Source organism: Rhipicephalus microplus, chromosome 4 (genome assembly GCF_043290135.1).
Source record: "Rhipicephalus microplus isolate Deutch F79 chromosome 4, USDA_Rmic, whole genome shotgun sequence".
NCBI classification, from domain to species: domain Eukaryota; kingdom Metazoa; phylum Arthropoda; class Arachnida; order Ixodida; family Ixodidae; genus Rhipicephalus; species Rhipicephalus microplus.
This window is the reverse complement of record NC_134703.1, coordinates 68,674,542-68,696,546: the sequence shown is the minus strand read 5'-3', so window position 1 is coordinate 68,696,546 and position 22,005 is coordinate 68,674,542. Positions and strand designations below refer to the sequence as shown.

General features: G+C 45.1%; 1 long non-coding RNA gene across 1 annotated transcript; it reads right to left on the bottom strand.

The window, feature by feature from the left end:
• Positions 1–2,459: 2,459 nt before the first annotated feature.
• LOC142813925 (uncharacterized) lies at positions 2,460–21,287 on the bottom strand. The gene is made up of 3 exons (XR_012894737.1): positions 21,003–21,287; positions 4,759–4,874; positions 2,460–3,981 (listed from the first exon to the last, which is right to left on the bottom strand). It is a non-coding gene; the product is annotated as an uncharacterized LOC142813925 (long non-coding RNA).
• Between the last annotated feature and the right edge of the window lie 718 nt (positions 21,288–22,005).

Below are 22,005 nucleotides of genomic sequence, written 5' to 3'. Positions count from 1 at the left end.
GTGATTTTTATATATATTAGTAAAAAAACTAACTTCTGTGGTTCAGACAGTAGCGATAAATAGGCGAAGCTGTTTCACTAAAATATGAATTGCGTGAAGTGCTTAGCTTACGCATATATTCCATAACCAGCTTAAATTAAGAAAAACAATTATTATGAAGTGGTCTTGTAAAAATTATTCACGATACGCGCAATGCGTTGGAGAGAACAACTTTTTGATAAATATATCAAGCATACTGTTGTTCCTGATTGATTGATTTGTGGGGTTTAACGTCCCAAAACCACCATATGATTATGAGAGACGCCGTAGTGGAGGGCTCCGGAAATTTTGACCACCTGGGGTTCTTTAACGTCCATCCAAATCTGAGCACACGGACCTCGACATTTCCGCCTCCATCGGAAATGCAGCCGCCGCAGCCGGGATTTGAACCCGCGACCTGCGGGTCAGCAGCCGAGTACCTTAGCCACTAGACCACCGCGGCGGGGCTACTGTTGTTCCTTTTGTACCAACTTATTATATTTTATTTATGCCATTACGCAACAATGTTGTTTAATAATGGGACTTTGCCCATTAGAATAAAAGCGGGGTTACAAATGGACAGCTCTGGTCATGACAGTTTTAAACACCTGTCACATGTGAGCGAAATCGCTGAAGCTATCTCAACGTGAAAGTTCTGGTGTGCCTTCACAGAAAACCACCAGCACTGCAAGGAAACCATCAAAATTGCGTTGTCAAAGATTTGTCTAAGCATTGCACAGCATAAACAATACGTTGTGTTGCACACTATTTGTAAGTGATATCCTATTTTTAATTCATTTTCTAAAAGTGCTTGTCACGCTTGAAATTTTACTTCGAAGACCAAACCGGAGCTCGCAAAAACAGGAAAACAACAAAATATATTAAAAGAAAGCAGGCACAAGTTCAATTTTGACTTTGCCTGAACGCTGAAACTGCACTTTCTTCTAAATCCACAGGATTTCTGCACAAGCCTTAGCGTTATACTACTCTGTCATGCAATACAGTAGTGAAGTTTTCGTTACATCTTTGTGTAAAATTCATAATATTGTTTGCCGTTTCACGTGCTTTAGCCACGGTATAACTATTAGGTATCCCGTAGTAAAAGGCTTCGGAAATCTTCACGTTCTGATGACTTTTAACGTGCACAGGCGCTCGTGTAACCTTAACCATGGTTTTAGGAAGATGGTATTAAATATTATACCATCGTATTAAAAACATGTGTATAAAAATATGGGAAAAACACGCTTTCCAAATATTGCATGTCTATTCAGTAACTTGATGGTCGGAATTGCGTGAGCTCTAGAAGCGAAAAAATTCATAAATAGTTAAATTGCCGTAACCACGTAAGGGAATCATAGGCTGCAAGGCCGACAAGATTACTCGTTCTTTGAGTACCGCCGAACTTTACCATTCATTTAACGAACTTCTCGCAAACTCTCCGGCCACAAGCACTGAAGCACATAAATGTCGCACTTTTTTTTTCAATGAAAGTATTGGTTGCTGTCAACTTCCTGCAGCCCAGTTGTCCGTAAAAGAACCCAATGCAAATGAATGCAGCTGGTATTGTACTTCTCCACCGACATGGCTTCGATCTCTGAGAACAAAGCACGTGCAGTAAAAACAGCTCTGTATTTCCGACACACGCCCTTCCAGCCTTGCAATTCGTGTTTCAGGACAACGTGTGAGTACATGCCACAGTCACGCGTTGATAAACTAAGTGCTGGAAGTCGTACAGAAAACCTCTCTACAGAATCGAGCAATCGTCTGTTTCCGATAACGGTTTCACGCACTAACACAACCTCGTTCACAATTGCAGTCAATCGCCAATACTTGTACCGTAGCGTTCCCTCAAACAATGCGCAGCGTCATGGTGATCACTCAGACAGATCGACGAGTCGAGCCACACTAACAGCTGAAACAGCCAGCGAGAAACAGCAAACGTGCATTCAACGTGTGTGGAAATGCAAGCTCATTGATTATCCGAGTTGTGACAAAATCGACCATAAAGGTTTAACAGCGACGGGCTATTTTGGTCATATAAGTTTGACCTCCATCAGTAACAACTTCATCACGGCCGCTTTAGCCACAACTGTGACTTGTGATGTAAAATGGATTGATAGGAAACTGCACCACAAATAAATCTAGGATTGATGTAGCTGCAGCTTACAGGTATTAGAACAACTCTATCCTGCAATAACGAGAAAAAACAGACCAATCGTGTGATTAGCAACGGCACACTGTGAATAAATGAATAGTATTATTTTGAAAGGTTTAGCTTTGGATCAGTTCGTGAAGTGTATTTGCTGAAGCGACTGTGTCATCATCATCATCATCATCAGCCGGACTACGTCCACTGCAGGACAAAGGCCTCTCCCATGTTCCGCCAGTTAACCCGGTCCCGTGCTTGCTGTGTCATAGGCGATACCAAAAAGACCAGACAAACGGTACCAGCGCTAACTGACAGCTGCACTCGTTTATTTGAAAGCATCGAAGCAGGTGAAAAATATGTACATACGCACCAAGAACTTCTCAAAACAGCAGCAAAAAACCATGGCAGACACGCGAAACCCTTGTGACAACATAATTCCATGCCAAAATATTTTCAAAAAGCCATGGGTATGTTGAGCATAGGTACGCCGTTAACTGCGCAGTACCGCTGAACAATGGTACTCATAGGCCATGCAGACTTAAGGAGAACGTTGTATTTCAGAAGACGTTTTAATTGAAAATTTGGGAGCTTACATTTGCGCTTGCGCTGATTCGGTTTTTCCTTAAAACAAAGAACCACGATTTATGAGTATGGGAAGTTGGGCTATTATTCTTTTCACTTCTGTTTTTCTTTTCTCTATTTTAATGAATCATTTCTTTTTTTCATAGTTCTGCGCAGTTGAATGTGTACTCGTGCTTCTCATTTGCATTGATTTTTTACGAATGCATTTGCCATGTGTGGCTAAGCTGTCAAAAGGGATTATCACGCCTGCCTTCGTATTTTTAGAGTTTTCTAATGGTTTAGTTCCTGTTTCATAGGGTAGCTGCATTTATGTTTCTCAATAAACATTCGCACTTGTCGTTTGGAGCTTGTCCCGCCTGTCTCGCATTTTTTGTATTACCTACTTTCCTTCACCAAGTACAACAGTACTATACATGCTACGTAAGACCTTGCAGGTTCTTATTGTACTCCCGCCAAGCAACTTTTGGAAATAAATTATATTGTGAAAATTTCATACCTACTGACAAGGCCCGCTGAAACGTGCTTAATAAGTAGACCATACCAGGTAAAGAAACAGAGCTTAGAGGTGAGGAACATGGCTTCTGGGGAAGTACATTGCCCAAACAGTGGCGGGAACTCTACAAGCAAACCTACCGCAGTGTGCAGAAGAAAACAACTCTTACGACCCTCACGTGCCACGAACATCAATATAAAAGAAAAAACATGACCGCGCAACCATAAGCGCAGAAAAGCCGTTTGCAACAGCGAAGAACCAAACCATTCTTCGGATAGTGAGGGTGTAGTATTCAAGTTTTAAGAGGACAATCAGGAATAAATGCAAAAAAGTACTTGCCGAAGAACAACTCAGGAACGACATGATATATCCTGAACTCGGGAGTTGCTTTTCTGCTTGAATCATACAGGCTCTTTTACCTGAACACATTGAGCCTTCAAAAGTTTATTTTTATTATTCAGATTATAGAGAAAAGCAAAGTGTGTAGTTCATAGCAAAAAAAAAGTGAGAGGGCTTCGTGAACCGCTGAACAACATGACAAAGTATGGCAGATCTTGAGAAAGTATAAAACAAGTTATTAAACACATGTAGCTACAAAAGCTTGTCAATCATCACGCCATTCATGTCAGCCGCAGAACCTTTACTAAGCCTAGGTGGAGCCAGTCTGAAAGGCGTCAAACTTTGTTCGCGGCTATTGTCTTCTTCAAATAGAGCAGTCATCCACAGCTGGGTCAGTTCACTAGAAAGAGTAAGGAGGTTGTAATAGTCAGTTACTAACAGCGATGATTAATATCACTATTAGTGTTAGTCCTCAAATTGTTCTTTTTGTTCATAACAAAATGTGATAATATCACTAGGTCCACGCTGCCCTATATTCTTTTACATTTTGTTTCTGGAGCAACCTACGATTAAGAATTAATGGGTAAGGGCGTGTTTTGCACACACTTTGAACTCTACCAAAAAGAATCAAGTAGAAAAAGAAATCTTTTTTGCGGACTACTTTGGCCGTTGAAAAGAAAATAAGACGTCAAAATTAACTCGCAGTCCACCACAATGGCATGCCCCACAAGCAATCATGGCTATGGCAATAAACCCCGTGTTGCTAACTGAAATTTTAAGAAATCATTACACTTCTTTGCGCTTTAGTAATCGTAATCTCGCCACCTGCGTGATTTTTTTTTCTTTGAGCTGCAACTGAAAAATTTAAATGTATCTCTACACTGCTGCCGCATAGGTAAAATTACAAAGAGGATTGGCCAGCATGGATACCAATACAATAGCAGACGCGCTTTCATCACACTATTCGGTTTACTACCCTATATTGCGGCAAGATACAAGAGAAGACAAAATATAAGGAAATGCCGGTACTATTAAATGGCCAGCAAGTAGCCTGCAAGTACGACAGTGGGCAAAGTAAAGCCGCTGGTTCTGTTCACTAAATCAAGGTGTCAGCGCCAAAGTATCGTCACTTCCTTTGTCAAAAAAAAAGAACACGCAAATCAAGTTTCATACGCACCAATCTATGATGTCCCATCCTAACCGTATTGGTTGAAGGTCGACCACAATGAGGCTTGCTGCATGAAGCTTCACTCCATCATCTCACCGCAACCTAAATCTTCAGAAGCGCATAATCTGCCAAAGAACGGTTGAGTGATATTAACCGCACAAAGTGCACAGGAAGAACATGAGTTATTATGTCACTATGGAGGAAGCAGCAAGTTCTGCCAGCACATCCAGGCCAAAAGCCAAGGCAGGAGCAATATTTGGCCGCGACAACAACAAAAAATTGGCAAGCCAGAAATCTTCCAGCGGGACACAGTCGAGATAAGCTACTGCGTTACAAAACAGCCGCCATAAAATAACTGACGCGTGAAACAGGGAGAAAAACAAAGATGCCTGCACATTACAGAGTATAAAACTCCGACCGATCCAGTACCGATGTTGATGGAAATCACTCGCCGTGACGCTAGACACGGGATAAAGAGTCGAGTGATTAGTGCTGGCAAAAGTAACTGGAAGCGACGGGCAGGGTTTGTGATAAGTGTATCATCTGTGAGGACACACCCTCTTCCCCAGGGTGTGTCTGGCTCTGACACAGCGGTAGTCTTGAAAGGCTCTAAGTCATTGCGGACCTTCGGTCGCAGCCCACTTATACGGAACGAGCCATTAGCTATAGCCTGACCTGGTTTTCGTTTGCACGCTTCTTGATGCCTGTCTCTTATGAGAGCGAGCCGCATTTCGAGTACTTCGCACCATTGGTTGGTCGCTTGTTGTTTCGCACGAAATTCGCACTTTCTGAGGAGAACAGGAGGAAGGAAAGAATGTGAAATAGGATGGGCAAGGATCCTAGCCAGTTAGGAATAACCCGTTGGCTACTCCACACTGAAAAAATAATGGAAAGTTCGAAAATTACAAAACTAGAAAAGTATTAAAGAGCAAGAGGGAGGAACACAGACAACGTCACAGTCCGTCTGTCCTTTACGGTATGCAGCACAAAACTTACCACAGAGTGTACCTACCTGAAGAGTCATCGTGGATGAAGGCAATAAAGACAGACAGACACAGAACTTTATTGTTTCTGTCTGTCGTTATAGACTAAAATTTCAAAGATGCAATGCAACACTTTTCAGCATGGTCAGAAAACTATGCCCATAGGTAGTAATATAACCGTATCTGGGGTCTCACGCCCAATTTCATGATACCGTTGTGAAAGATGCCATAGCAGAGGGTTCCGGAAATCGCCACCACCTGGTGTTCTTTAACGTGCAGGGACATCGCACAGTACACGCGCCTCTATGATTTTGCATCCACTGAAAAGCGACCGCCGTGGCCGCGGTCGAACCCGCGACCTTCGGTTCAGCAAACGAGCACACTAGTCACTGTTCCACCGAGGCGGTCTGGCGAAAAAATTTCGGAAATTTAGACCGGCTGTAGAGAAGTGAACAAACAGCAAGATACAGTGTGAGACATTTCAGAGTATAGTGCTTGCTCTACATCATCGTCACGTTACTGCGGCTTGCTCCTATTTCATTTCACACTTGAACTCAAGCTTTCCTTGTCATCCACTTCCTATTTCAATTGTTTAGGTACATGACCTCTTTCTATTTTCACTTCGAGGTCACAATCGTTTCACTAGACTAGGCTGTTCACACACTTAGTTTTCTCCTGCCTTATACACGTTTTCGGTCACAGTGCTGTCTCGTGTCCTTAACGAGCACACGCTTGTAAGGCGCGCCAGAGTACGTGGTCGTCCGCCAAAGCACGCCTTCGACTCATGCTGTACATCTGAACGCTGGAGTGATTTCTGCGTATAAAGATCTCTTACTTCGTGCCACGTCTGGTGGAGGGTCATAAGAAAAGCACTATCAAACAGGGTTGAGCCAACACGGGAGTAATTTTGTAGCTCTCGATCACAGCGTCGTGAAACTTGATGATGCTCTATCATGCTTTCGAATAGGAGGATTAAATAGACGCGTCAGAAAGTCTCCTCAAGAGAAGCACCGCACCATATTGAAGGCGCTGCAGAAACGACTAGGGACTTTACGTCACATGCGCATACAGCGTACATCACGGAAACGATGTAGTGAAATCCGAGATATACTTCGGAAGTCCGAGTCATTTTCTCTATACCGGGGAGTAATATGGGAGTTATTAGCCATATATCTGCTGAAAGCCAGAGCGTGAGCGTACTTTTTCTACCCTCGTCATTAATGACAAGTTCAAGATAAGGCCGGGGTTGTTTTTTGAACAAAACTCGTCTGAAGAGCACCGATTAAGAAAACACAGAGACGCGCGAGAAGAGTAAGTGGCTGCCACAAAAGTTGAGAAACAAAGCCTGCTATAAAAGTAACTTATTGAAACGGAGAAATTGAACCTACTTGTAGAGACTATTACCTGCATAACATAAACGCACTCCTTGCGTTTTTCGGGCAATTCTAATAAAACCGGTCGAAATTTATTTTATGCTTCAATTGAAGCAATTGAAGTTGACACTGTCAAATTGTTCGCACACATACCTCCATTTTCTGCTGTCAGTATATGCACTAACACATTTCATATATTTCAATTCATGGCTGTCTATCAAAGGCGCTTATCCAGTCCACTCTTCACTAAGAAGTCTGTCAGGAAGATGTTTGCCTTTTTCTGAAGATGCATCTCAGGCCAAGGTCCAAGTAACTTCTTTAATATGTGGGGCTGTCTGTCCAAACTTGCTAATTGTTCTTTATTTTTTTGTTTCATTCGTGTATTTAACGCAATCCAAAATAATATTGCAAATATTTTCTTCTTCATGACCACAGATGCATTCCGGTGAGTTGGATTGATGAATCTTATGCAAGAAGCTGTTTGTGTATGCTACTTCCAATAGAATCTCTGGATTATTGTCTCTAAGTGTCGTGGGAGATCTGTCGCTATGAAAAAATTTCTGTGTGGATCAACCCTGCACACCGCAGAGCTGTCAAATGTTCTAAGCATCAAGAACAGTGAATTCGAACACAGCACAAAGTAAAGGTAAGGTAACAGGAATGACCGACAAGCCCAGCTGCAAGTTTTGCGAATACATGACTAAATGGTATCCTTGAACTGGTCAGCGACACTGCAAAGCAGCAGCGGAGTTCTCTGCGCCAGTTTCGAGACAGAATGCAAGTGGGAACTACTTGGGGGCAATATGCCTTATAGGCTCGTCGTCGGGTGGCGAGCCTAGAGAAAGCGCTCACCGTGATTGCTGTGAACCGAAGCCTACTCCGTAGAGATAGCAAGCGGCCAAAAGAAGCGGCGGTGACCGCTTGATGCGAGCTGTTCGTATTCTTTTTGTTCTCTTCGTCTCATCTGCTTGCACATAGTGGGAGAAGGAGTTTCTAAATCCTCATGTATCCACCTACACAGCCACGCATACGTGTGAGTTTTCATCGAGTCAAAAGAAACGAAAAGCCAGATAGAGACGAGAAAGAGAGGAGACAGTTACTACTTCCTATAGGCTGTTCATTTCATTTCTTTCAACTCATTAAACAGACACCAAAAAAATGAAAACAGGACACGAAGAGTGGTCGTTGTCCCACCGAAGTTTGGACAGCTTCCACCACACCAGCTCTTCCGCTTTCCTTCATTGTTAACAATGTTTTAGCAGCGCAGGTGTACAAGTAAGAAAATGCCATACAGTTGTGCTCAGCAAGCAGTTGTCTAAGTGCTTTTTGGGCGGGAGAGTTGCTTACGTACGTGTGGGTGTCTGAGGTATGAAATGAGAACTGGTGACGTCACATGGGACGGTGTATTCCTATCCAAAAGCTGTAACGTTAGCCAAGTAAATTCTACTCCCGTTTGAAACGAGACGAACGTGAAAATCTGATTACAAGAAAAGCGGGTCATGTGGAGTGGGATGGGTTGCACTTAAAAGCCGCTTTAATCTCAAGGCCTCCCCAACCTCAGGGCTCGGAAAACGTTAAATGGCAATGTTCTGATGAACGTATGGCAGGAAATTTACTATGCTCTTTTTATTTTATATTTCCTTGTTCATTGGTGGCTTTTTTTTTATTTAACTGTGACTCTATCCGTGTCGAGTGCTCCCTCTTCCAAAGCTTATGCGCCAAGTCATCTTTAGTCGAACGCGGCTGAAATGCCTGCAGAGGGAGAGTGTTTGGGTATCCGTTGAACCATCGATAAAGCAGTTCGCTAGACTGGTTCACATTGGCGTGCATATTGCATATTTATTCCTGCAGACTGAAACCCCTCCGCTTCCCGTGCTGGAATAAATTTCTTTTCAAGCGGTTCAAGCCTCTCGTAAATACGATCATGACACTGTAAACTAACCGAGGGACATTTTGTACTGCGCATATTAGGATTTTCCAAATTACCGGCTGCGCTGGCATTAAGATCGAACGGACTAATGAGGGAAAGAATCGATCTTGCAAGCGAGCAAAATTTACATGCCCCACGCAGCCTTATCTTGCGCACTCTTCATTTGTGGCCCCTATGAACAGAAGAAAACATTTGCTGACTGACAAAAATAAATATATATGGTGTAGTGATCTCTTAACTGCGCTTGGTGTACGCATTTTATGATACTTGAAAGCGGCCCATGTTACGCCCACAGTCCGTTTCCTTGCGGCACGGCTGAGGCATGCACTGAGAACCAAAGCAGGCTATCAGTTCAGAAGGCGACGCGCAGAGGCCTGATTACGTAATCGAGACCTACTCTTGAAGGCCAAGCGCAAGCGTTCGCCCATTTTTCGCCCAATAGTCGTTACTGCACTCCGGGGCTAGGCTGCCAGAGATCCACCGCTATCACTAGTGCGGCTGGTTTGGCGTTTCTATGGACTGGCGTGAAGATATCGTGCCCCCTATGCTGGTGGCGGTCTTCACAAGGTAATATCCAGTGTTTCAGATAGGATTAGATAGGATTATGGATCTTGCCGAACTGGAGGCCTTCAAAAGTTTTGACCATAAGATGTTCAATAACGTTCACTGACGTCTTTGCGTTTCACGACATTCTCTACGTAAATATTAACCAAGACAAAAGCAGAACTTTTTATAACACTGTTTCTAAAAATCCCATCAGTTCAGCGCTTGGGGCCACAATGTTGTGTCGCCAGCACCGACAAGGCATCCTCAGTTGGCACCTTTGAAAGTGCACTACCGCTACAGCGTCAGGTGCGGATCCATGTTTTCCTTAATTCACTTAGGACGAAAGCACCTGGCTCGTCCCTAGAAAAGGTACTGATAACGATGCTTTGAAAGCCATGCGCTACACCACGCTTTTATTAAGGGTGTGGCCGTGTCCGCTGCAACCTGCTCTCTGTCTAAGTTAATTATGTGCTTTATAATGGCCTAGGCAGGTGCGGCCCTGTGAGACCGAGAACCCTGCCTCTGCAGAACTAACGTGAGCAGCAACTCCACTAGAGAGCACCTGGCAGCCTGAATTGAAGGTGCTTCAGGTAAAGCAACGAGGAAGTATTTATTAGAAGCCGGAGATTTTCGCCGCTGAGCGAAAATCCGCTCACGCAATGCACTTTATAGGAATTAATGAAGAAAATTACACTGCAAAGGCTAAAAAATAAAGTGTAAATGAAAGTAAATGGAATGAAAAAAGAATTCTAAATACTGCACCAAGCTCACACAATTTATGCAAGCCACATACTTGACAGACAAGTCCCAATCGTACAATTTCGGACTATAAAACTTGGTTATAACCGATCAGCTGCCCTCATTAGTAACACTGTTATGGTGCCAATTGCTTTTATTTCTATGTAATGTGTATACAAAATATCTTGGATTACCCATGTTTTGGCTATCAAGCAAACGAAACATAATACACGATCATAAAGAGGCAAGTCGCAAGCCCGTTTTTGATAAAGGAATGGCATATTTCAGATAGTGGGACTTTACTACCCTGCTAACCAACCTCAGAGAGAAAAATAAAACAGCATCTGACGTGAGCCAGACTGCTATCCATTCTGCGATGATAGTGTACTGTCATCCCAAGTACTCTAGCTGAGAAGCGAGATTTTAGGCCAATCATTAGGCTTGGCAGAAACATGACGAAACTTTGCGTGAGTACTCCGGTGCGTGAGTGGGCATGTATACGGGATATAGTTTGTCGACTCATCGATAATACAGTCTCCTTTTCGACATACTTTATTCCTGCCACTAGAGACGGGACAACTAGCACTAGCGCATCGAATAATATTTGTGAATAACAAAATATGGATCCGACATGTTCAAAATTAGTCCCTCTTCTCAGTGAGCCGCTAAACCTGGGCCGGACTACGCGGAGAATCAAGACATCGAAAGACCACAACATAAGCAGCAACCTCGGCAATGCGGAAATTGAGGCGGAAATTTGGCAAGAGTCTGGAACACCTAGACAAGGGTATTGGTGGTATTGGTGAAGAGAACGTATAAGGCCCACACAAGTTTCAAGCCTTGCGGCTGCTTTTAAAGTCATGTCGATCTCAAAATTCTGAAATATCCGGCCAATTTAGGCCGGGCTAACCCCAACTGTTGCAATAGCAGCAGCACCACCGCCAGGGAAGTGAGATGTCAAACAAGCTCCAAAACGAAGAAACAAATGAGCACACAGAAATTTTTCCAAAAAGCTCTAATGTCAAGATAGCTCTGATATACGAAAGACAGAGGGTAAACAATACGTGACTTTATTGAATGCGTTGTTCGCATATCACGGTTGCGGGATCTCATATGATGACCAAAGCATCCTAATGTGTTTTTAGACAATGACTTATGGAGTTAAGGGTGATCTCGAGGAAATAGGTTGAAAAAGACAAAAAAGGAGAGTAAGTCATGGAAAAAATCAACCTGCACACATAAATGGAATGAGGCAAAGTGCGAAAGAAGTGAAACTGGAATGTTCACACTGGCCAAAAGAAGGAGGAGCCATAAATCGTAGGAAAAGAAAACACGCTGGTCTACGAAGAAGATGGCGATGCCCTTCCGAAATGAAATTCCCAGTGTATCCAGAATAACGGCTGTTCAAACTTGCACCGGATTCCCAGCGATTCCCAGCGTTGGCGCATTTTGTCCTCTTGCTACACATAGGGGCTTGGGGAAAAAAACATAAATGGCTCTTTACCGTATATTAAGCATCCATGCCTGCTGGAGGTCCATGAATTAGAAAAGGAAATGAAACGAATCATAAATCGAGCACGAAGATTGCGTGATTAGGGGTGCACAGAAGATCTTCTATGGCCTATTTATATTCGGTAAGAATCCTAGCTCTCGAAGCTTTGATAAAGAAGGCCTCACTATTCTTCTGCCATCAAAAGTCAACACTTGGAAACACCAAGATTCACAGACTATAGTAGGTACATACTCATTGTTCGAAAATGCTAAATACGACTTCAAAGTCTACGCGTAGTACCGTAAAACAGAAATGTGTTATTGGTTGAGTTAACTGATCACGACAAACGAAAGATGTTTATAGTATTCATCTTTTTTTCATCCAACCGACTGCACTTTTTGATGTTGCACTTCGGGGAAGAAATTCGCAAAGCCTTTCTTTCACGAGTTTTATTTGCCCGTGGCCCATCCCCATCCCAAGGAATGCATTCGTCATCACAGCAGACCAGCCACCACCAATAAGGGATAAGTATTACTAAAACAAATGCGATGACAATATTGTCTGGTACGTTGTCGTTCGGTAGCAGGTGGTAAGCGCGGCACTACATTCTGCAGCCCTATTGTGGGAACATAATTCGGCACAGAGATCTCCAACTTCCTGTTCTTTTCGTTTTATCATGACTTAAAGCGAGAAATCATCATCCCCATTTTCCTTATGTAAAAGTAAACTGACCATTTATTGTCACTTGGTTAAGCTGCTCGCCTTCTCCATTATCTCTATTCCTCTTGTGTATGTCTCCGTTACTTTCGAAAACCGCTGAAGTCTAAAAACTCAGGCAATCTGAGATTGTAAAGAATATCAGGAGAAAAGGCCATATGAGCACACATTAACGGATTCAGCAGACTTCAATATAGTGATAGCTGTTAAATAAAGTTCGGCTTAATAGGGTGCTCATCTTCAAAATGCTTGTTAAGAATAGCTAAAAAAGAGAGAACACTGCTTCGTCGTTCATTTTGTGACGTGTTTATTTATCTACTTTATGGGTAGACTTGCTCTGTAAGCATTTTCAAGAGCGAAGGAGTATTGCAGCAGTCAAAAATAAACGAGTAAAGTAAATCTGCAAAAGAACGAGTAAGAAGCACATGAGTAAAATACGAGAGGCGAAATTTTAGCAGTAAACCTGCATATTAGCTGTAAACACCCCCTTTGTTTTTTTGTTTTTTTCATGACTGCAGGAAGTATTTCTTACACTGCACGCACCTCATGCCAGTAACATTTCGCAAGCTACGAGACTTCCATGCAAATCCAAGACGAGTGAATTTCCTGTTCCTGCTATTACCTACACTGGGCAAACCAAAAGCTACATAGCTGCTGGCATACAGAGTTTCCTTCAGCTAACTAATGCACTGAAATGCTTCCGCTAGGGCGACAATTATGGTAATTGTACGTGGGTCTCTCGCATACTTCTGTCGAATTCAATCTTTCTTGCATCGTTAGCGCTTGATCTTGCTCATCCTCTTCTTCATATTTCCTGCACAGCAGCATGTAGGCTAACATACTCTGACGATTAGCTCAGCTTGCTATGGTCCTTCTCCCGGTGATACCTGCAGTTTCGTAATCATTTTGAGACAATTAGTCTCATATCTGCCGATAGAATATTCCTCAACTAACAACACAATATCGTGTTGTGTATATCCTTAAACTATCTCGTAATGCATGAATTTGTAAAAAGGTCTGCAGCAGGAGCAGTAAACTTAGTGTATTTAAACGCAGTGCCCAAATTTAATGTCTCCAATGTTGTACTACCCGAATATAAATGTTTAGTTGGATTCATGGATAAATAAACAGGGCCGAAAGATCCCACAAGCCCATTCAGCAAACACTGAAAATGAATAGAGTGGTGATGGGTCACTTTGGTATTTCTCTAAAAAAAACAACTTTGGCCCCACGGTTGCGGGACGTTTGACGGTTCATCATCTCTAGCGAGAAAGTTTTGATCACGCACCCCGGTCATCACCCTGAATTGTTGCGTGATACGTACTCTTCCACTGACAGTGTTTGTAAAAACCAAGTGTGGCAGAAAGATAAAATGTATGCGCCCCTAATGGACAGTGTTCGCGCTAATGTTCAGACAAGCATGCTCTTAGCTGTCAAACCTGATTATAGCTGCCTTCTGCAAGGCGCTCTCGCAATAGTTGGAAACACAGGACGCGCAGCCGCTTGCCTGTGGGGCGTGCCCACATAAAAGTAGTGCGATGATTGCGCATGTGCGGTCTCCCTAGAAAGCGAGCATTGCTTCCTAGTGCACGTATAGGTTTGCGATGCGTGGCTACAGAACCTTAGCCCTATATGTGCTCCTTAGCACTTTGATAAGGGCGGCCGGGTAGCTGGCGTTTGTGACAAGCTCTGTGTGCGCGTGCATCGCATGGGATAATAAGCCTTCCTGCGTGCATGCTCGTTCGAGTACTTAGGTGTTTTCGTTTCTTCCTTTGTTACATTGGGCCGTATTTGTCATTTCATCAGAATATTTACGGGTGGTGTCTGTGGCTAGCGCTGGCAAAGGCGGGGTTTTCGCCTGATGGAATCATGAGCATATTGGTGGAACTGTTATGTTTCGATTCTTTGTTTTGTATGAAATAATACACCGAGTGTTGTTCCTGTTATAAATGTACGTCGACTATGATGCAATTTACTTTGCATTAAGTTTATACTATCGTTAACTAGCACAGTATACTATCTCTGAGCAAAAGAATCAATGTCTGTGGCAAGAAACGGTGACGTACAATTGAAATGAAAAAAATACTCGTTACCGAGTACACAAATTCTGTAATTGATTCACTCACAAATTTATGCGAACCACTAAACTGATGATCTGAGCCAAGTTTGCTTCAACAGACATACCGCCTTATTTCATTTATTAAAATGTATCATTGGTGCTATTGCTGACACACCTGTAAGAGGAGTGGTCATGTGATAGCACAGATTGTCCTCAAATAACCAAGCTTGTTAAAATTCATTGGGAGATACTTAAAGCCAGAACAAATACTTTGCAAAAAAAAACTTAAGCGGTTTAAAGAAGGCAGCGATATTGGTATAGCCCGACCACGTAACTCACACGTAGTCTCACAGCTTAAATGCATATCAGCGCGAGAAATCGGCAAAAATTCGCATTTATGAATTACGGTGCGTGGCTTGCTAGAGGCCCCTATCCGTCCAACCCTCGTCGTCGTATCACCGAAGAGCACCCTCTTGGAACAAAACAACGCCAATATAGGAGTCCCTAGAGAAATAAACATGCTCCCTAAGTAGACCAAGCATGCGCAAACTTAGACTATTTATCTGCCAGAGGGCAGATGCGTGTTCGGAGTTCCAAATTATTTCGAGAACGGCTAGTACCACCGAGCTATGCAATCTGGGTTTCCGTTAGGGGCTGTGACGTCAATACCTTAGAAGCAGGAAAGGCACTCTATGGGCACGTGCCAATAATGCCGCAGTTTTCACCGTAGCATGCATTCTTCGTTTGGCGTATTTTGAGTGCTGGGAACTTGTAACTTTCATCTATGACTACGAAACTTCAGATGATTTGATGTAGCCTTCAGTTACTGGAGGAGGAGGAAGCAACAAAAAGGGAGAAGGCAGGGAGGTTAACCAGAAAGACATCCGGTTGGCTACCCTACACTGGGGGATAAAGGAAGGGGACAAGAAAGACGAGAAAGAGGGAAGAGAGGGAAAAAAGGGGGTGGGGGAGAGACTGACAGTAATTTCACTGCAGCGTGTAGAACTCTACCGCATGTCAGAGGCGTTCACACAAGCCTGTCTTTCTCAGGAAACGCAGCAGGGCTTTCACTGCCTTGTGGGCTGTCGAGGCATGTGTACGTTGCTGTAATAGCACCTGCACAGAAAGAGGCCGATCATCCAGTCGCCGCATTGCGTTGGCAAGTACTTGTCTCTCTGAGGCAAATCGAGGACAATGACACAGCAGGTGTTCGATATTTTCGTCGGTGCCGCAAACATCGCACGCCGCACTGTCAGTAATTCTGATTAACGTAGTATAAGCTTTCGTGAAAGCAACTCCCAGCCAAAGGCGATAGAGAAGCGAAGCTTCACGTCGATGTAGGCCGGGTGGAGGCCGGAGTTGTAGTGAAAGGTCGAGCTCGTGCAGTCGTGTACGTCGTATGCTTGGTGTGTTCCACTGAGTCAGTGTGAGACTGCGGGCCAGTTGACGAATCTGCCTCGCCGCATCCGCTCTTGAAAGCGGTATCGGAACGCTGTTCGCTTCTTTATGTGACGTGCGAGCAGCATGATCTGCAGAATCATTGCCGCCTATACCACTATGCCCATGTAACCACTGAAAGACGATGTCATGGCCTTTTTGTATTAACAGGTGGTGAAGTTTCACGGTTTGGTAGGTCAACTGGTCGTGGCATCCGCGTCGGAGAACTGATATCAGGCACTGTAACGCTGGTTTTGAGTCAGAAAACACAGCCCATTTACCTGGTCTTTCTTCTGAATTGATGTGTTCCAGTGCATTGCGCAGAGCCTCGAGTTCTGCCGTCGTTGAACTTGTCACATGTGAAGTCTTAAAACACCGAGTTATCCCTTGTGATGGTATAACCACTGCTCCACCTGAACTAGACGGCGTAGTAGAGCCATCCGTGTAAATGTGCACGTGGTTACTGTAGTTTTCTTCCAGTAGGAATAGACTCAGTTGTTTCAGGGCATGTGTCGGTAAGTCCGATTTTCTCCTCATTCCTGGAATCATTAAGTGAACTCGCGGCCGGCTCAAGCTCCAAGGAGGAAGCAGTGGCTTTGATGCAGGTGCGTATGTCCCAGCAAACGATGAACGATGCTTGGAGACAATAGTGCCGTATGTCGTGCGGGGCCTTTCGGCAGCTAGGCTCGCCAGGTGGTGAGAAGGGGTCCTGGCATAATGCCTGAGGTGCATGCGCATTGTCTCGGTAATAATATGCGTATTTATCGAGTGATCTTGAGCGATGGCAATGGTTTCAGCCGTTGAAGCACTGCGGGGTATTCCAAGGCATATCTTAAGTGCTTGGGCTTGAATGCTCTGAATTGCGCGCAGGTTGGTCTTGCCGGTGTTAGACATTGCAGGTAAGCTGTACCGTAAGAATTCGATAAACAGCACTCTGCACAGTTGTAGCATGGATGGTATGGGCACTCCCCAATTTTGTCCTGCAAGGAATTTGAGCATGTGGCATGTTGCGATCAGCCACTTCTTCACATAGTTCACGTGTGGAGTCCACGACAGGTTTCTATCTATTATGACTCTCAAGAACCTGTGGCTTCTGCTGAACGATATGTATTCTTCATTAATCGATATACTGTAAGCAGACATTGGTTTCCGCGTGAACGCTACCACTGCACATTTTCCGCAGGACACCTCGAGGCCTTGTTTACGAAGATAGCATGACGTCGTTGTAGCAGCCTTCTGAAGGCGGGCGCGAAGCTGAGGCCTTGTCACACCTGATGTCCAAATGCAGATGTCATCAGCATAGACAGAAAGTTCTACAGTGCTAGGTAGCTGCTCGACTAGACCAATGAGAGTTAGGTTGAAAAGGGTAGGGCTTAGCACTCCTCCCTGAGGAACTCCTCGGCTGCTGTAATAATCAGGTGTTGGGCCATTCGCTGTCATCACGTAAAATGATCTCAGCTGTAAGTAGCTGTACACCCACATATATATCTTGCCACCAAGACCTACTGTTTCCAAAGCACTAAGGATGGCTTCATGGGTGACATTGTCGTAAGCCCCCTTAACGTCTAGAAACAGGGCGGCGCACAGTCTCTTACAGGCTTTCTGGTGTTTAACATATGTCACCAGATCAACAACGTTGTCGATTGACGGATGGCCGTGCCTGAATCCGGTCATGGATACTGGATAGAGTTCGTAGTGCTCTAAATACCACTCCATTCGTGTTAGAATCATTCGTTCCATCGTTTTTCCCACACAACTGGCAAGTGCGATAGGACGGTATGAGGCAATATCCAAAGGAGATTTACCAGCCTTTAGAAGTGGAATGAGGCGACTTGACTTCCATGCCTGGGGAACAGTACCAGTCTGCCAGGAGTCGTTGTATAGGCGTAAGAGTGCCTTCCGAGCTTCGTCTCCAAGATTACAAAGGGCACGATAGGTAATGCCGTCAGGACCAGGTGCTGAAGAACGTCTGCACAGTGCCGGTGCCGCCTCTAGCTCATCCATAGAAAACTGGCATTCCATACGGGGATCACGTGAGGGCGGTGGGTTGTCAAAAGTTCCCGTTCTTGATACTGTGAAATTGGAATCACCGGCAATTCTTCTACAGAAAGATTCTGCGACGTCAATCTCTCTGCATCGAAGGTGAAGTGCCAGAGATGTAAACGGGTGTCGCTGACCCAAGGTTGTGCTAAGACCCCGGACAGTTCGCCATATCAGTGATAGGGGCTTTCGTGGATTCAACGACTCGCAAGAGGATGTCCAACGTCGCCTAGCCAGTTTATCCATGTGCCGCTGCATTTTCTTTTGAATGCGTCTAGCCAGCCTCAAATCATCCATGCACTTTGTCCGTCGGTACCTTCGTTCTGCACGACGGCGTATTGCGCGAAGTTTCTCAAGCTCGATGTCGAAATCGGTGCGCTTGTGACTAGTCAAATGTGTATGCGTGGTATTCTGCAGGACATCCTTTATCGAGTCCTCTAGGTTATATGATGAGCCGTCGGTACAGCAGTCTTCCATTAACATTTTGATTTTCGGCCAATCGGTGTACTTGAGGCCTCTTGAGGACTTGGAGCTGGTGAAACCTTCTATACACAGGTAAGTTGGTATATGGTCGCTGCCCCGCGTTTCCAGATCCGAAAACCAGTGCAATTTCCTGATAAGTGAGCGAGAAACCAATGTAAGGTCCAGGCAGCTGCTATAGGCTGATCCGCGTAAATATGTAGGGCTTCCATCGTTACAAACGCAGAGTTCGTACTCCGAGGCTAAGGACACCAATTTTCTTCCTCTAGAGTTGTCCCTGGAGCTTCCCCATAGGAAATGGTGGGCATTGAAGTCGCCAGTGATCACCCATGGCCTTGGAGTCGATGTCAGAATACCGCGTAAGCGCTCGTAGTCAAGGCGGCTTGATGGAGATAAGTAAGCTCCGATAATTGTGAAAGCAACCTTATCCTTCTTCACAGTAAGGCACACATACTGATTCCCTTCATCAGGCGAGACTCTGTGGTGAACGTAAGTGAGGTCATGGCGCATGAATACAATAACTTTGCTGCAGTCTCTGTGAGTGGAGGACATAAAGCACTCATATCCTGACAGCTTGATTGAAGCACACAGGTTGGGTTCACAAATCACAATAATGGGGAAGCGGTTCACAAATACAAGTTGTCTAAAGTCAGACATGCGCGACTTCAGTCCTCTGGCGTTCCACTGAAAGACAGATGCATTCTTGACTTCCGCTCGAAACGACGGTGCCTCGCTGGCCATGGTTTTACCTTAGAGCTGCAAGCACCGGACTCAGGGTGTCCAGCACATGCAGTGCGGTCTGCGCAGCAGAAGTCTTCATATTACTCAGTAGGACACGCATGGTACTCATCAGCGATTGCAGCAAGCTTATCACTTGATTTTCATTCATCGCATCACTGGTTTGAGGGGTCGTCGAGGGCGGCGGGATTTGATGCAGCTTCGAAGTAGGTTGACGTCGTGGAAGAGAGGGCCACTGTTCGGAAGGCGCGACTGCTGTCCCTTTCTTCTGTTTGGCAGTATCGGTCTTCAGTGAGCTCGGTGTTTGTGGGTCAGCCTCTTTGATAGAGGATGTCATCTCTCTATCGGTAGAGGCGTTTTTCCGTGATGGTCTTCGCCCACGACGCCGTCGTCGGCGTAGTGTAGCGGCAGCTTCCCTGTGCGTTGAATTGTCCCGCACCATACGCCTGAGTACCGCGTGCTCGTTTCGCACCCGCGGGCAATCTTTGGATGAGGCCTCATGAGCGCCGTGGCAGTTTGGACATCGTAGTATGGTGGCACTGCAGGCGTCTTTTGAGTGAGACTCAGCGCACCGCGGACACACAACTTTGTTCTCACAGACACCTTTTACGTGTCCCATCTTGAAGCACTTGTAGCATTGCAGTGGCTTCGGTATGTAAGGACGCACTGAGTGGCGAACATGGCCAATTTTGACATACGAGGGAAGGCTGTCTCTCTCGAACACAAGCCTCAAGCAGCGTGAGTTGCCGAGTCTGGTAATGTGCGTAATGCGGGTGCCTTCAGTCGCTGGCTTTATTAGTAATGGCAGGTCATTAGCTGAGATGGAAAGATCCACATCATAAATGACGCCAACAGTGCCATTACAACCTGTAGCGACCATTGGCCGAACTTTCACGTTGCCGATTTCTGTTATGTGCCGAAGGCTTTGCAGTGCGCTACGGTGCATAACGTCTACAGCAAGGACATTCTTTCGTGCATTGATCCTCACGTCTTTGATCTCATTCGGCGCGGTTTCCTCGAGAAGCACAGAAAGAACTTGCCTGTTGAGGAGTCGCAAGTTAGATGCAGGGTCTTCAGGCATAAACAGCATGGTGTGCGGCCACCGCTGTGTTGCAGTCTTAACGGTGGAAACACTTGCCGACGATGCCGTCCGCAGCAGTCTTCGTTTTGTAGATCGATTCATGACGACCGTGAAGTCATCATCCGATGACTCAAAGCCGTCCGAATACAAATCGGTTGCCTCACTGTCGGTGTCGCTCGACGCGTTGCTACGCTTCCTGGACGACGAAGTCCGGCGCGACGGTTGCACGCCTGGAACATTCTCAGGTGTGTCCTGAGAATTCAGTTACTGAATGTCACTTGAAATTAAGCTCGCCTCTGATTTCCTTACGCGTCTGTATAAACTGCTAGTACTAGTGGTTTTTTACTGTTTTTAATTTGATGGCTGAGGATATCATCGTACTTCTGTGATAATAGCTGGTTTGAGTTGGGTGGCTGGATATACCAAACCTGAGAAGGCAGCCCTGTCAGAACATGAAGCCTCCTAGTTATATCAGCCGAACAAACTGTTAGCAGAATTCATATTATTTTTCTCTCCTCGTTTTGCATTTAATTTGCCCGCAAATGGTACATCGCGATTTACTGCGACTGCCCTCGCATTCAGTATTGAATCTTGACTGCGATCGGCCAGATGAACCACCAAGATGATAAAAGAACTCACATTCGTTGCAGTTAAGGTCGTGTCCGTCACAAGGGAGGGGCTCACCACAGGGCAGGCATGCGCTTGCCGCGATACGTGGTCCATAGATTCACAGCAGCACTCAGTTCCTGACAATTCGGCAGCATCCACTTCGGAAAAGGCACATTTAGCACAGCACTGAGAGGAACAACAACACTCGGTGGCAACGGCGGTAGCGGGAAGCCAGCGCTGTTAATATTAACAAGAAAGTGACTTTACCAACCTGGGTCAGTACAAAAGAGCAGATTACGCGATCGTCCTTTCACCGCGTCGCTGCCACCCGTCTTTTGCGGCACGATATCGGCGCTGCAAACACGACACCAATTTTGTTGGGTTAGTGACGTCATGACGCGGTTGCGCAGCCGCAGAAGCAGTGTACAGGTAGTTGGGGAAGGCAAGAAAGAGCAGATTACGCGAACGTCGATTCACCGCAGCCGCTTCCACTCGTGTGGAGAGAAAACGTGCAAAGAAATCAAGAAAAAACACTTTGAGTGAATGGTACAGAATGTTATCTCTTGAGAAACACAGACGGAATTTTCAGAGCTTCAGTGCAGTAGACTTTCGGAAAGGCAGTTCTCGGCTTATGCAAAAGCACGGCCACAGTTAGTGCGTTTAATTAAAGGAGGTGCAGAACGAACGTGAGGGATGCGAAAGATTGCCCGATCACAATAGTTCTGGGGCTGCCAGCCGCATTTTACTGACATCACAGGTTGGACGTCTTGGTATTTCGCTATGTGGGATATCCGGCCTCTACATCCACATCAATAACGAACTCAACCTCCCTTATGCAGAGAAGCCGTCTGTTTTTCTTCCCAGTAAATGTTATAGTTCTACACTCCCCTCCTCTCCTCTCTGAAGTGTTCTTCACCTCATGCGATTTTCCAGTTTCATGGATCCACTCACCTTCGACGAACGACGATGTCATGGGAAGACTCGATCATGCGATGGCTTCTTACGTAAAAGGTGACGTAATAATGACGTCACT